The sequence below is a fragment of the Grammomys surdaster genome, unplaced genomic scaffold (genome assembly GCF_004785775.1).
Source record: "Grammomys surdaster isolate TR1022 unplaced genomic scaffold, NIH_TR_1.0 224, whole genome shotgun sequence".
Taxonomy (NCBI): Eukaryota; Metazoa; Chordata; class Mammalia; order Rodentia; family Muridae; genus Grammomys; species Grammomys surdaster.
In genome coordinates this window covers 6,763,335-6,781,108 of record NW_021604669.1, presented here as the reverse complement: position 1 = coordinate 6,781,108, position 17,774 = coordinate 6,763,335, and positions in this window count along the sequence as shown.

Genomic DNA, 17,774 nt, shown 5'->3' with positions numbered 1-17,774 from the left:
TCTCTCTCTCTCTCTCTCTCTCTCTCTCTCTCTCTCTCCTCCCAATGCCCTGAAAAAAAGAAAAAAGATTCTACAGTGCAGAGCTTTGTGACCTTGTGAGGCCCTTCTGCTGCAAAAGCTCTTCATAGTTCCAACCCACTTTGAACTCTCCTTTTACCAACACTGACATGTGATCTTTAACTTGTATCTGCTTTCCAGACAGAAGGATGAAGAAAGGCACAAAGAAAACCAGTTCTCGAAAGTTTGCTGTTTGATGACTCATCTTTGGAGCCAGGGTCTGATAACAAGCTCAAACATCTTTGCCAACAGAGTATTGTTGGTTCTTTAAAAGGATGTCTGGCTTTGTTTAAGTCTTAGAATGCACTATTAATTCTCCTATTTGGGGCTTGCAAGAAATTTCATATATTTCCTAGAGCTTGCTGCTGTGTTGTGCTCCACTGAATCTAGTGAGCCTTACAAAACAGTGTCTTAAGCTGCAACCTGTCCTGGTGAAATATCTTCGCTGAGATGCACTCACATCTGACAGCTGAGAAGACTAAATAAAGGACTGAAGTTATCATTGGTCTCATTAGAGAGACCTCTATACCTTCATTATTATGTCTTATATGTCAAGATACTTAAATTGCTTCATGATTTTTAATTTTTATTACCAATTTTATTAATTGGCAAGAAATAGCTACATGTTAAAGGTGTACAAATGATACTTTGATACATATAAACATTGTGGAATTACTTAATTGAGCTATTGACATATTCATTACTCCTATGTTTAGCATCCTTGTGATGAGAACCTCTAATCCATTAACAATGTTGTACAGTCATTACTATTGACTACAGTCACTGTATGGGAAAATGATCTTTGAACTTTTCCTCTAGTTTACCTCACATTTTCTATCCCATGCCAAACATTTCCTCAGTCCTCCTAAGACTCTGGTAACCCCTGTTTTGCTTTCTGCTTCTCAGAATTTGACATTTTAAGATTCTACATGCAACAAAGATGATGTGGTATTTATCTTCCCAAGACATTTCCTGATCATCTCGTCCTGTTAACAAAAGATCAAATATGTAAGCAAACGAGCAAGATCCTCCATGGAATATCAAATAATTAAAGATCCAGTGAACTGGAATTTGATGAGAACATAGGTACCTACATAATTTCAGGTAGATATAATTCTCTCTAGGCTACACAAAAGCAGCTTCCTTCTGGTTTACTTTGCACTATAATATAGCAAAGATCAGCCAACATTTTCTGTAAGAAGTTAGATGGAAAAAAGTGTGAGCTTTGTGTGCCATGCAGTCTTCATTGCAACTATTCAACTCTTCTTGTATAACATAATTGTAGCCCTAGGCAATGTACCGATGATTAGGCATGGCCAAGTCCCAATAAAACTTTATTTACAAAAAAGAAAGATTTCACCCAATGTTGTATCTTATGGATCCCTGAAATAAACATAAGTGATACTCTCATAAAAGGGCAGCTATATGCCAGATTCCAGTCACTGAGTTTGACTCAGCAATATAGCAACAACTGGACCAATATTATGAATCCAATTGAATGCTGTACTATATCTTCATCAGCGTCTTCACTATGTTTCAAACCTATCCTGACTCTGCAGACATAAATCAGGAATGCTAAGTGAAGATGTGATTATCCCCATCCTACCTTCCCAAACTGTTGCTGCCAACACAAAAATGTAGTGAATCCTTCCACAGTTTCAGAATTTGTTTGTATTATGTTACTCTTTCTAATCATAATTTCATTTGAGAAGGCTAAAAAATGGAAGTAAAATTGTTCTTGTGAAAACTTGAGGTTTTATTGCCTTTAATGACCCTGTGACGTACTCCCCTTGCAATTGTCAAATGGATCACCTGATTCGAAGCTCAAATTCCTTTGTATTTACTTCTATAGTATGGTCCCTGATCACATCTGCCTGGCCTCCCCCTACCTCTTCACAGCCAGTCCTGGGCTCTCCTTATAATGATTCAAGTTACCCTGTTGTGTTCCCTTGAACACTGTTGACATGTGTTCATTGATGTTGATGATGTCTCTTGCCTGTCTGATGAATGGCTCCTTGGGCTGTGTTATCTCCTCTTTGAAAACCTCTTTACTTCCTCTGTTGCTCCAGTATATGCAAGTATCATTCTCCATGATTACTTGCATAGCACCTTCCAATAGGAGTGCCGCACATATTAGTTTGTTTCCTCATATATTTTGAATTCACAGAGATGTTTTTGAATACTTCTGTTTGTATTTAATATTTGTGTTGTGGGACTGCTCCTGGGGAAAGGTGGAAAATGGTCTTTTCACTTCAAATAAGCACCAATGGCAGATCAAGGAAATTGTTGTACCCAAGTGTAGCTTGATTTAACTAGTGAGTTTATGCATGTGAGTTCATCCTACAGGATCATGCATGACCCTGACTCAAAAAAAGCTACCGTAACTAAAATATACCCCAGCAAGGGTTACATAAAAAGCTTCATTCCTAGAAGTCCTGTGTAACATGGGGAGGAGCTTTGAGAATCTTGTAAGGTTAGCTTTTTAAGATATTTTTATTTATGTGTATATCTCTATCTGTGCACGTACATACTACATGAATATTAGTGCCCGGGAAGGCCAGAATAGTTACAGGTGGCCTTGTGCCATCCAACCTAGTGTTAGAAACCAAACTCTGTCCTCCACAAGAGAAGTAAACATGTTTTGCCACTGAGCTATCTCCTTCTAGGCCCATGAATCTCATAACTTTTTAAGTTTTCTGAGTCTTGAAAGTTTCACTATCCTACAGGAACTTCTGGGCAATCTCCATAAAAGAATGTTTCAGTTTGGAAACAGAAATCTTCTGAAACTTTGGAAGCTGAATCCCAAGCAGCTAGCCAAATGGCAAGCAATGGCATATGATGAGGATAAAGATGATAGCAGTTTTTCCACACTTAATTGGATCCTAGGAGTTCTTGGTAAACATTTAAAGTATATTATATCAGCTGAAAGAATGCATACACACTAGCCTATGCCTTGCATAAAAGGGTCATGCCTAGCCTTCCTTTCTTCTTTGAGGAATTTACATAATTTCTTAGTTTGATATTTAATCCAACTGCCAATCTAGAGCAATCTAAAGACAGCGAGTGGCCTTTCCATCTTTCGGGGTTGAGTTCATGAGATCGAATGAACTCCTTGCCAAAGAAATACTCAAGCACAGGGTCTCACAGGTAATGCATAAATAGAGAAGAGAATTTATTAGCCATTTAAATGTCTTCAGGGCACAGAAGTGACTTCAGCAAGACGCATGTCTGCTGTGCCCTTTCCAGCTGCCACTTTGTATGTTAATTGCTCACCCTTAACATTTATTATCACACCTGCCAGTTTAAACTCCTCAAATGAAGGCAAGAAGGCAGTCATTGCTCAGGGGAGCCATCTTCTATTTCCTTATGGAAATGAAACTTGGAATTTGTTTACTGCTGGTCTATGAAATCCCAGGTGAGACGATGCTGTCTGTAGAAGACAGGGTGAAAGAGAATGAGTTTGAGCCACGTGTGTACCATAAAATTGGATGCACTGCATGCCTGAATTCTCATTCATCTATGCACATGCTAGAGTGATTCCATAATGGCATCTCTTTCTTTGCCTTAGGTGCTTTATTTCATTCTAAATAGCATACATGGTAGATAAATTATAAACACACAGCCACACCTTATCAAAAGTGTTTTCTTACTCAACCTCAATTATTCAAATAGGAAGTGGTAAATGAAACCAACATTTCCTCAAAAGATGCTTGTACTTTGTTCTTTTTTTTATAGTGATAGATTAATTCTTCTTGGCCTCATTTAGATCCTATTTACCCTTGTCTTAAGATAATAATAACACATTCAGTATTAGTTAAGGCAAATAGACTGTAACAAACTGACAGCTGCTATAATATTTTAAAAGATAGGCTATAAAGGAAAGGCACAAACCTCAAAATAATCATAAGACTATTTAGTTTAGGGACAAACAGCCCTACCCACCACTTCAATAGCTACAATAGCCTTTATCATGACCCATCTACCATCAGTTCTGAGCACAACGCTGCATTTTGATACTGTTGATAATGACATTACACTAAATGTCTTTTATCAGTATACAGAGAACATGAGTTTCATGATCACATGAAATAAAGGAACAACAAAATCATTGCTATAGATATTGCTTCTTATTTTTTGTTAATATTTACCATCACTGTGTCTAGATAGTTAACATGAAATTAAGTTTTAAAAATGTGATCATCTACAGAAGAGCAACTCTTCAAAAGAGTAGAGGACTTATTTCTAATCTTCCTTCTTATTTTCTATTAAAAAGTTAAAAACAGATCCCTGCTATTCCAACTGAAACAATCCTGAAATGTCATGTCTGTAGGCAGGAAAGGGACTGCTTACTCTTTTACTTGGATAAAAGGAAAGACTTCTCACATTGAAAAATTAAGAAGCATTTGCTTAATATCAAGCTAATCCACTTATAGTGCTCTTAATTTTGACTGCCTGTATGTAGATATGTGTAGCATGTATGTGCCTGGTGCCTATGAAGATCAGAAGACAGTGTCAGAATCCCTTGAGCTACAGTTAAAGATAGTTGTGATCTGCCATGTGGGTGCTAGCAATTGAACCCAGATTCTCTGCAAGAGTAGAAAGTACTCTTAATCACTAAGTCAGCTCCCTAGTCCTTAAAATTCCCCTCACCTATAAGCAGTTGTTTCTATAATATAATGATTTTATATATAACTAAGGGTGCAGTGATATTTCAGTGTGTGGCTGTGTGCTTCCTCCACCATAGCCTACCCCGTGACACAGAAGTATGTTCAAAAATTTATAAAACTACATGAAAAATGTGATTAATTCTGCCAGAATTCTTTGGGAAGGCCACATAGATTCAATGACATTTTAGTCTATGGCTTTAAAAATGATGCATAATTGTTATCAACTTTTTAAACATAATTTATTCACATCAAATCTAGGATATGATGGGCCTAAATCTTCATCTGAAATTCATTTGCTGTGTATATAACATTGGATTCAAGTGTCATTGAAAAGAGATAATTCTTTCTATAATAAATGTGAAAATAAGTCCTCTTATCAGCTCAATGTTAACGAGATGCAAATTCTTGCCAAGATGTGTGTCTAAAATGTCTTTTTTTGAAACTCGGATTTCACAGCTAGTTCTTGCTTCTTTTCTTCCTGGGATTATATTCCATAGCTTAAAATGGGAAGATAAGAAATCTTTTTGAGCTACTAGCCTTCTAGGACACAGTTCCTGGTATCCTCTTGATCTCTAAGAACCCCTGACAAGGTTGTTGTCTCATTTTATCTTCTAAATACACAATTCAGTTTCGTCTGTCTATTTATCATTGCTTGGTTTGAAACTTTTAAACATTTGCAACTACTTCAAGAAATTCAGCTTTTAAAATAGAGAAGATGGAATTGTTGAAGAAGAAGGTGGTAATAATTTTTCTCTTCTTGAAAACCTGTGAACTTCACAGGGCGTTCTATAAACACCCGGGAGTACCTCAAGGGAAAGAAGGAAATGATAGAGTACAGAGGAAAAGGAGATGGAATATGGACACAAATCACCATAACGAAGAGGACATAGGGGTCCTATAGAAAACGGGGTGCTGGGCAGTTCATAAACAGAGTCACTCAATGCAGCAAAAGAAAACAAAGATTTTTCAAATGTTCTTTGGATTGGATATTGTGAGATTGGGACATTTAAGGAGACTTCTAACTGCCTGCGATTTCTGCATCACACTCACTGAATGTTATAAAAGGCTGGAGACATTGAAAAGGCTTCACTAGTAAAGCTCTCTCAGAATGTGGTTCTCGAGATGAGATGGCGAAGCTATAGGGGTGATGGGCTTCATCAGGGCACCTGTTAGAGGGTGCTCGCTTGCATTACAGTGCCCCTTCTTAAATAGATAAGGTAAGAAGTGAAACCTCAAAGTTGCCCCGAACTCTCCTGACAGCCTTCTTCCTATTGGTAATGGCCAGGTGAGAAAAATGACTTTGTAGTCCTGAGCATCCTAACCCAGTTCAGCTGGCCTTACCAGAAATGAGGTCAGCAAGTGACAGCCTGGCTCCTCTCTCTTCTCAGCTTTGCTCTTAGCATTTTTGTGTTGAATTTCTTTAACTATGCACCCACTTGTATGCAGTACAGGCCAGGATCAATATCATTATATAACCTTATAGGAGAAGACATTTCTTGACCTGAGCCGGGTTGGCAAATGATCCCAGAAAAAGCCTGCTAACTGTATTTACTTGAGTTTTTTGTTTTTGTATGGCTTTGAATAAAGGAGAAAACAGGGCTTTCTGGTTAGTTCACGATACAATTCTAAGCAACTGTTGTAGCTAGGAGGGAAGGTCATGGGCAAAGGTCATATATGGCAGGAAAACTTGAGGAAGCTCTTAAACAGAAGAGTGCATGCAGGTAGAACCAGGAGAGCATCCTAGCAACCTGGACAAACATTCTAATCAATAGACTGTGGCTCTTTCTAATGTCCCAGGAAAAGTCCCTGCTCCTCAACTCAACACCCCAGAGTCTTCCACTTCTTGTAGGATCACACACACACACACACACACACACACACCACCCTCATTATTTCTTTTCTGCTTCGATATCTTTGCTTATATTACTCTATCCACTTGAAAAGCTCTTCGTTTTCACGCAATTAGTGAGGTGCCCATCCCTATGGTCACACTATCTTTAGTTCCACATGGCACTGAGATGCACTCTCATGGGAGCTGTGGGAAGAATGAGATATTGACTGTTATGTATCATTTATAGCTGAGGGAGAGACATTTCCACCCAAGATGAACATGTACAAATCAGCCTGTGAGAGAAAGCAAGGCATGCCTGCTCACTCTAGGTCTACCAGGGGAGGTTTCCTGGAGGGACCCAGCCTTACAGGAATCCTAATATTACAGACACAGAAAACATGGGGAACAGGAATGGAAATATATGTAGTAGGTGTGTACTGCTGTGAAAATCCAGAGTCATCTGAGAGAAAGACTATGTCTGTCTTAGTCAGGATTTGTATTCCTGCGCAAAACCTCATCACAAAGGAGAGTTTATTCAGCTTAGATTTCCACATTGATGCTCATCACCAAAAGAAGTCAGGACAGGAATTCACACAGGGCAGGAACTTGGAGGCAGGAGCTGATGCAGAGGCCATGGAGGAGTGCTACTTACTGGATTGCTTCCTCTGCCTTGCTCAGCTTGCTTTTTATAGAATCCAGGACTACCAGTACAGGGATGGCACCACCCACAATGGGCTGGGCCCTCCTTCCTTGATAACTAATTGAGAAAATCCCTTTCAGTTTGATCTCACAGAGGCATTTCCTCAAGGGAGGCTCCTTTCTCTGTAATTACTGAAGCTTGTGTCAAGTTTACACATAAAAACAGCCAGTACAATGTTCTACTCATCTATCAAAACATGGGCTAATGCAGTTAGTTCTTTTCTGGAATATTTTTCTGACTAAAGAATGTTTAACTAAATACCTTCTCTTAATCTATCTGCCATTTTCTCTGTACATTCTTTAGTTCCTAATCTCTCTCTCTCTCTCTCTCTCTCTCTCTCTCTCTCTCTCTGTCTCTCTCTCTCTCTCTCTCTCTGTGTGTGTGTGTGTGTGTATGTGTGTGTGTTTAATTGCTTATATTTGCTTCTCTTCCTTTTTCAAAAATTTAGGCACTTTAAACAGAAGTACTGTATCACTCATGATAGAAACCTACTAAATATCTCACACAATGAATTAATAAATGCAGCTAATTGCATCTGAACAAAAACTTAGAAATGCACTCATTCCAAATAGGAGAAGGTTCTCCCTGAGTTTACCATAGAGGCTTGTCAAAAGCTTCCTACAGCACAGTACGGATGGACAGGTTCCTACTGAAGGTCTATTGATCTTACAAGAAAATGGTGATGCATTTGGGATGGGGTGAGAAGTATTTTTATCTAGGCTGTAGATCATTATAATGGGGAAAATAGTGAAAGCAATTTTGCATGGAAACAATCTCCAGCTGCCTGTAACTTTGGTTCAGCAAATGTCACCCTGCTACTATTTACTACAGTATTTATTACTCTGTCATTAGCTCATAAATAACATCAACCTAGCAACTGAGAGACGATGCCATGCAACAGCAACCGTGATAAGAATTTAAGAAGGCAAAGAAGCCTATGTTCACCTCTGAGGAGGAGGCATAAAGAGTAAACTCTAGCAGTTACCAAGACTCATAACTTACCCCATAAAACAATCTGAGCAAAGCTGAAAGGGTGCTTAGAGTAGCATTCCTCACCAAAACTCTCTCATAAAACCACAGAACCCACTGGACATGACATAGCTATATCTGTCATCGGCCTGAGGCAAATAAACCACAAATTGGTGGGGATGATGTCAAAAGGAATCCTCTTTGGTTTTCATATTCACGTTGAAATTCTGATTCTGAGAACTGAGTGAGAGCTGAGAGATATAAAGAAACTTGGGACAAACCCCAACCCCTCCAAACTTGTTCTTTTTTGTTGTTGTTGTTGTTGGTTGGTTGGTTGGTTGGTTTGGTTTGGTTTTGTAGTATCTCTTAATGGCCTGGAATGTGGTATTGTGCCTCTCAGCATCAAGTTTATATCTTGCCAAATCAGTTATTACTTCTTTATTTCATCATTAGATAAATAATTTCTAGAAGGAGCTTTCACCAGAATTTTTGGTGGGTTGTATGGTTGGTTGGTTTTTGTTTTGTTTTGTTTGTTTGTTTCTTTTATCCTCCAGACCTTCTGAACACTTATTTTCTGTTCATCGCCCTGGGTCTCCTCCTCTCATCCCCAATTTGAATGTTGGAATGACCCATGACATGAGATCACTCATAAAAGAAGCTGTATCTCTTTCATCTTCAAATCTTCATCGCTCAGCAGTGACTCTTTTTGTGTAGAACTCAGAACATTTGGAATCAATGTGAACAGATGGGTAGAGGCTGCATTTTCTGGTATATGAGTCACTGCAGCAATGGGCCCAAGGATTTTATTTCAGCCTTCTATAATGTGGGCTCCAGGGACCATACAACTATGGCTAGTACTTGCAAGTTGGATAACCAGCTCTTGAACCTCTCTGCATCTTAATATCTGTTGTTGCAACATGAGTTTATAATCACTCCCTCATTGTCTTGATGTTAGGATTAGGCCAAAAGGATTGTTTCTGTACAGTGCTATGGATTGGTTCTTGACAGTGCAAATTATTATGGCTTGTGCCCAAGAAGGACACTGTACATGAATGTTCTCCCAAGTTTATCCACTTCTTACCACTTAACTAATGCTCAGGTAGGTACCTTAAAAAAATCTGAAATAATCTGGAACTTCTCAGCCAACACAGGGTACTAGATTCTGGAATAACACTAACCCATGCCTAAAACCCTCTGTGCCTCTCAGAGAGGGAAAAACAGTGTCTAAAGCCATGGGATCTGTTTCTCTATGCTTTCTCTTCTCATAACTATTCTGATATTGTAGATTTCCCTGAGATGCATCATCAGTTCCATTTGTCTTCCCTGTGTGCCTACTTTCCCTTACTTTCAAATTTTAAGCCATTCATTCAAGAAACCTTGTTCTTTTCCCAGTATGTCCACACAGTATCATATTCTTCTTCACTTTTGATCTTCCTTCTCCCATGGGAAGAATTTCATTGCAAAATTCAGTCTAAAGGGCTACCCCCTATCTCCTTGCTTGTCACAGCTACTTATTGTGTAGCCTCCAGAAATACGTCAACCATTATCACAGCTAAATATTCTACTTTACAAAACAAGAGTGATAATAATACCCATCTTGTAGCATAGTGAGGGAGACATCTGTAAATACAGGAAAATCTGTGTGAATGCTATTCACTATGGAGTAAGTGGTCAACAGAGGTTGGTTGCATATGAAACCAGGTTTGATACAGAAAAATATACAGAAAGCATGAACCAAAGATTTAAAGTCTGTGGATACTATGTTCTCCACTGCTCCAGACTTGTTGTCTCCCAGCCCTGATCTCCCATTTCCATAAGCACATATGTGGGACAAGCATCTTTCTTTCTTAGACTGAAAACTCAGAATCTTACGCTTAAATTTCACCATGGCACATTTGTGGAAAAGTCTCTGTCCTCCTAGTACCAAAATACTGATGCTTGAAATCTTATGCTTACTAAGGGATAGAGAACTTGAATATTTTCATCAGGATCCTTCTAAGGGAAGAAGTCAAAGTATTGCTATTCATGGATGATATTATAGTATACATAAGTGACCCCCAATAATTCAAAGAACTCCTATAGCTGATAAACACCTTCAGGAAAGTGGCTGGATACAAAATCAACTAAAAAAAAAAAAAGAAGTGGCTCTCCTTTACACAAATGATGTACTAGCTAAGAAAGAAATTAAGGAAGCAATACCCTTTACAATAGCCACAAATAATATAAAATATCTTGGTGTAACTCTAACCACATCAGTGAAAGACCTATATGAAAAGAACTTCAAGTCTCTGAAGAAAGAAATTGAAGAAGAAATCAGAAGAGGGAGAGATTGCCCATGCTCATGGGCCAGAAGGATTTACAGAGTAAAAATGGCTATCTAGCCAAAAGTAATATACAGATTCAATGAAATTCTCATCAAAATTCCAGCACAATTCATTACAGACCTTGAGATAGCAATTCTCAACTTCATATGGAAAAACAAAAACCCAAGTATAGATAAAATAATCCTGTATAATAAAAGAATATCTAGAAGTATAATTATCCCAGATTTCAACCTGAACTACAGAGCAATAGTAACAAAAACTGCATGGTATTGACACAAAATCAGACAGGTTGATCAATGGAATTGTATTAAAGACCCAGAAATAAACCTGCATACCTATGAACCCTTGATATTTGACAAAGAAGCCAAAATCATGGTATGGAAAAATAAAAACATCTTCAACAATATTGCTTTTCTAACTGGATGTAGAAGGATGCAAAAAGACTCATGTCTATCATCCTGCACAAATCTCAACTCAAATTGGATCAAAGACCTCAACATAAAACCAGACACACTAAGTTTAATAGAAGAACAAGTAGGTAAATGCCTTGAACTTATTGGTACAGGAGTAAAACTTCTGGACAGATCACTAATGGCTCAGGTACTAAAATCAACAATTAATAAATAGGACCTCATGAAATTGAAAAGCTTTTGCAAGGCTATGGACATCATTAATAGGACAAAATCGCAGCCTAGAGAATGGGAAAAGATCTTCACCAACCCTAAACCCAACAGAGGACTAATATCCAAAATGTATAAAGAAATTAGACATCATCAAACCAAATGACCCAATTTAAAATGGGGTACAGAACTAAACAGAGAATTCTCAACAGAGGAATTTCAAATGGCTGCGAAGCACTTAAAGTTAAATATTTTAGTCATCACAGAAATGCATATCAAAGAAACTCTGAGATCCTATCTTATACCCATCAGAATGGATAAGATCAAAAACTCAAATGACAGCACATGCTGGCAAGGATGAGGAGCAAGGGGAGCACTCCACCATTGCTGGAGGGAGTGTAAACTTGCACAATTATTTCAGTAATCAATTTGCAGTTTCTCAGAAAATGGGGATAGTTCTACCTCAAGTCATAGTTATACCACTCCTGGGAATGTTCCTAAAAGATGCCACACTATACCACAGGACAACTTGCTTAACTATGTTCACAACAGCTTTATTTGTAACATCCAGAATTAGAAACAACCTAAACTAAAGAATGGATAAAGGAAATGTGGTTCATTCACACAATGGAATACTATTTAGCTATTAAAAACAGAGACATCATGAAATTTGCAGGCAAATGGATGGAACTAGACGGTATCATCCTGAGTGAGGTAACTCAAACCCAGAAAGACACATGGTATTTACTCTCTTATAAACAGACATATGCCAAAAAGTACAGGACAAACATGCTACAATCCATAGGCCCAAGGGAGGATTGTGAATCTCACTCAGAATGGGAAACAAGTCATCAGTGGTGGATAGAGAGAGTCAAGTGGGTGGGATTGTGGGTGAGAACATGTATGGGAATCAAGAGTAGAGACAGGGGGATGGAAGGGGGCTGGGAGTGAGAATAGAAATCAGTGGGAAACATCTCTAGGACTAGCTGAAGACCTAGGATTGGGGAGGCTACAGGAGTTTATGGGGACGACCCTAGCTGATATTCCTATCAGCAGCAGAAATAAAAACTGAAGTGGCTATCTCCTGGAGCCAGGCAGGACTTCCAGTGAAAGGAGGAAAACATCAATCCACCCATAAAATGTTCAACCCAAAATTTGTTCTCCCTATAAGATACTCAAGGAAAAAAGATGGAGCAGAGATTTAGGGAACAGCCAAACTATGACTGGCCCAACATAAGGTCTGCCCCATGTGAGGGAACTAACTCCTGATACTACTAATGAATGATACCCTGATATGCTTGCAGACAGGAACATAGCATAACTCTCTCCTGAGTAGCTTCATCAAGCAGTGGACAGAAACAGATGCAAAGATCCATGACAAACCTCAGAAAGACATGTGGATAGTGGAAGACAGAATTGAACAAGCCAGTGTGGTCATGGACACCACTAGAAGACCTATAAAGTCAACTAACATGGGCCCATAGAGGCTCACAGAGATTGAACCACTAACCAAAGAGCACGCATAGGCTGGGTCTCGGCCTCCTCCCACTTTTGTAGCAGGTATGTCTCCTGGTCTTCATGTGAGCCCCCTAACAGTTGGAGCAGGGGACTGCCTCTGAATCTGGTGCCTGTCATTGGATCCCCTTCCCCTACCTGGACTCCTGGTTGGATCTCAGTGGGAGAGGAGATGCTTTGTACTACAAGGACTGGAAGTCCCAGGGTAGGGTAGTACCCACCCAAGGGTGGTTTTCCGGGGGGAGGGATTTGTAAGGACAGGACATGGAGGTGAGGAAGGTGGCTGGGGGATACAATGTAAACAAAATTTAAATTATGAAAAACAAAAAAAAAAAAGAAAAAGAATGCCTTTAATGCAGTGGTTCTCAACTTTCCTGATGCTGTAAACCTTTAATACAGTTCCTACTGTGGTGACTCCAAGTCTATAAAATTATTTTTGTTACTACTTTATAATTGTAATTTTGCTCCTCTTTTGAATAGTAGAAATACTTTTGGGGATAGAATTTCACCAAAGAGGTCACATTGCACAGGTTGAGAACTGTTGCTTTAAACTGCACCCACACTTCCAGGAAAAATATGACGACCACCATGATGGCACCCTCAAAGCCATTCCACTAAAGTTTTCTTTTCTCAATTTATGGCCACATCTTTCCTTTGTCACTTACTTTTCTGCCAAGCCCTTGAACCATTACTGTTCATAAATATTGCCAACAAGATGTCTGTGTCACATTTGTGACCAGCCACTTCTATCCAATATGCAGTGCCTGTCCATGGATACGTAGTATCAAATTCATTATCTAGCAGAGCAGGAAATAAGAACAAATCTTGGCCTTTAACTTTTCTTTGGTAGATTTCAGAGAGAAGTTAAGAAACTATTCAAAACCATCTCCTGGAGGCACAGAGGTTGGAAGGGGGAGGTTTTTCTTGAACCTTTACAAGAAAAGCTCAAATTTTCTTGCCACATTCAATCTTGACCTTACCCCTACCTCTGATGAAATGCTTCCCCCCCCCACCCCCGTGTAAGGTACAAAAAAGAGAAAATAAAATCAAAAGCAATAGAAATAGCATAAGTCACAGCACAACCTAGAAAGGTCTGCTCACCAAGCTAAGCTGTCAGCTTGTGAAATAGGGAAATTAACATGAGGACAGCAGTGGAAGCAACATGGAGTCTTTGTGTTCACGTGCCCTGTGGGGACTAGCAATGACAGGCATATGCGTCCCCAGGCGGAAGAGCCCAGCTAGAAGCACTGCTCCTCATAAAGTCGAGTAGTTCTATGTGCATTTTAAGTGTAATCAATTAGGTTGATGCATTAAAAATGTACATATTTATAAAATATTACATGATGTTACAATATATGCCCATGATAGATATATAGCGTTCAGATCACAGTGAATAGAGCTGGCTCTTCCCATGCTGACCCAGACCATGTGATGAGAACTTTCTTAAAACCTCTATTTTATCTTCATACAGAGCTCACTGTTAGCTGCAGATATTGTACTGGGCCATTGAACACCAGAGCTGATTTCTCCAACCTAGTTGGAGCTTCTGTGCAGTTTTTTTAATGAATTTCTTGAAAATGTTTATATATGCATTATTAATATTTTAATCTAGTAATTAAGACTCCATGGCTTTCCTTGGTTCTCCTCCCCATCCTCTTCCTTGTTCTCTGGGAGGTTTTTGTGTTGTGAGCACTGTGGCTGGTGGTGATGAACACCAGTGATCACTGGTTTAATGTCCAGTTAGAAGCATCTTTATTTCCTTGCCTGCAGGAGACTCGTAGCTATTATGACCAACCTTGCTGCTGTTTGATTGCCAGAAATAACAGAGTCACTAATATCTTCCTTCAGCATCTTTCAGCTACTGACTGGTAGGCATTGGCATTTTATATCAAACCTTCCTAATATGGGGGTGGGATAACTCCAATGATCTTTGACATGACGTTTCCCAAAGTGAAAACCTGTCTCAAAATAATCCCATATCCATTCCTTTTCATCCTCTCTGTCTACTTTTCTATCATTCATAGTCCATCTCCTATCTCAGTCTAAAGCTATTCTTTGAAGAACATCAAACTACCACAGGAAAGTATACAATTCTCAGCATGGTTGATTGTTGAGAGGAGAGAAACTTGTTTAAAGGTATATTATTATTGGAAAACCAAAGAAATAAAAATAGAGGAATCTCAGAATTTTATTTAAAAAAAAAAACCAAGCAATTGGTGGAAACAAAGGGAAATTGACACTTACAGAATCTGGACTCATCACTGCCAGCCCTTGGGTCCCATTCCTGACTCATGCTTCCCAGTGATTATCTGGGTATCCAGGAGTTAAGGAATACCCACTTCAGGCTCAGCCTGCATCATTTCTCACCTGGGCTGGGGTCCTCATCTTAGGCTGCATTCTCCCACCTCTGAGCAGTGCATGGGGGCTTCTTGCAAGCCCTTCACCAGATACAGACATAGGGAGAAATATAGCCTAGCACTCTGCATTTTGTCTGTCCAAGTAGAGTTCACACACCCCATTGAGATTTAATGTGGACTCACAATAGAACACTACAAAGAGATGGAAAAATGAGGGATGCAAAATAGAAACCAAGCCAAATGCAAATGAGGCAGTATGGCTCCCCAGTGGGATGTTAGGAAGCAGAAATGCTGGCCAAAACATAACCTAAGCAACAGTGACAAAAAGTGACAAGCTCACAGCCTCCAAAACCTTTTAAACTCCATTTCTGTATTTTGATGAGTCAGTGCTTCCTCTTGTTTTACAGGTCAGCAGGGGAGAGAAACTCAATTTTGGCACTCTATATAACTTGAAGAGTAGTCATTGGATGTCACCTGGGCAAAGAATCTATTGTTTAAAGTCAAGCATGTCTGAAGCCCTGAGAATAAAGAGCAACCACATGTCAGAAAAATCTGAATTTGCCATGCCAGTGTATTAGGATGATGACAGCATTGGAAAGCAGTTGTGCATTGTGGAAAAGCATGGCAAGCTTAAAGATGCAGGAAGGAGGAGGGCAAGAGTCTTGAACACAGTGCACAGGAGAAGGTATCTGACCTTGGTGGCCCAGAGTAGACCACATAAACTGACAGTGACTCTCTCGAATTTCTTAGCCATAAGACTGAGGTCAGCAGGTGATCAATCACTGGAGCCAGCCATCTGCCAAGCAATGGTGTTGGGTGTTCAAACTTTGAAGCTACTTCAGAATACACTCCAAAAGCGGGGAAAACAATATTTAGGAACTTCACAAAGTATAGTGGCAGAGCTTCCTGGACAAATTGCAGCACTGTGGCTTCTTTCTGCTTCCTATAAATCTAAGACACACTAGCATATTAACTGCCACAGGTAGAAAATCTAGGGAGAATATGACAAGCAGGAGATCCATTGCAGATTGCAAAATTGGGTTTGATCAGCAGAGGCCTCTGGTATGCAAAGACGAAAAGCTAATAAAGTAAATATACCTCGGATGGACATAAGAAACTTGACCATTACAGGTTCAACACCAGCATAAACCACAGAGAAAGACAAGAGCCCACAAGATCAATGGTTCTACCTTACAACCCACCCCACTACTGCCCCCATACACAAATCAATATTTTTAATATCCCAAAAGAAGCTGCTTCTGCTCTTCATCTCCTGCTCTGCTCTCTCCACCCACACCCCTACACACTTTCATGCATCTTCCATATCTTTCCTATTAGTTGCATATTTCAAAGTAGTTTATCCATTTTGTATTTTAAAAATAGCAGAAAAGTCTTTTATTTCTTAAATTCTCCTCATATATGTATCTAACTTTGTACCTTTTTTCACTATTGGTCAGTCTTTTCCTTTTAATTCTATACAAGCACCTCTCTTTTGTTTCCTTTCTACTATATTTTAGTCATATTTTAATGTTATTGTGTTTCATTTTATTAAATGATTTTATTTTGTATTTTTAATACTTCTTACATTTATCAGTTCACCCTTGACCTTCCTTACTATTGATAAATCCTTTGTTTTTTTTTAATACTCTTGCTCTTTCTTGGGCAACTCTAGAACATTATTTTACCCCTTCCTGCTTTACTTTCATTTAGCTTTTTCCCTGTTGTGCTTCCTTCCTTTCTCTACCCATTACTTAATTAATTTACTCTTTCTACATTTGTCCTAAATGATTTTAACTTCATGATTCAGTCTGTAATCATTTTCGTATTTCTTTTTCCATGGCTGCTGATATATTTCTGGTCATTGATTAAGTTTTAGCATCTTCTACATCTTTTAATGCATTTGCTCTCTCTCAGAAGTTTTTGGACAATGCTAAATGTTGAGCCCCAAATGGGAAGAGTCCTTGTGAGGAAAGGGTAACTGGGAAAGATGTAAACATACTACTCATGTATGAAATTCTCAAGTAAATTTAATTACATAAAAAATTAAGTTGTATCTTTCCAAAATACAATAGCATGAGAAAAATCATTCCCATTCTAAACAAGGTGGAATTGAGGTATAACAAGACAAATCATGCCATACAAAATCCATATCTAGCAAGGCAAACATCAATTCTAAAACTCCATGTCTGACATCCTGGCATTATCAAGGAATGGACTAGGTTCCAATGGCTTTGGTCAGCCTGACACTTCTAGTTCTGCTGACTATAGCTTATGTGGCTTCTCTCTTGTCTTAATTCCACTTTGCTCCTACAGCTTTCATCAATGGGCATCCTTCAGTCATGGCATCTCCACTATTAATGAGGCTTCACCACACCTGCTTCCTGCAATGACTTTTCAGGACTTTCTTGCCTTAGAAGGTACTTTTAAGGATTTGTCTATGTGGCAAGACCATAGTGTATAAATAGACTTTTAATTCTTCTCTTTCATCTTTATGAATTATCTTCTTCCTTCATTGTTTTCACTATTGTTCTTGAATTGAAGAAATTTGTTCTTTCAACTTAAGTAAGATAATAATGATAGGTGTCTTAGTTAGAGTTTTTTCTTCTGTGAAGAAACACTATGACCAAGGTGACTATTACAAGGACAACATTTAATTGGGGCTTGCTTACAGGTTCAGAGGTTCAGTCCATTATCACCAAGGTAAGAACATGACAGCATCCAGATAAGGATGGTG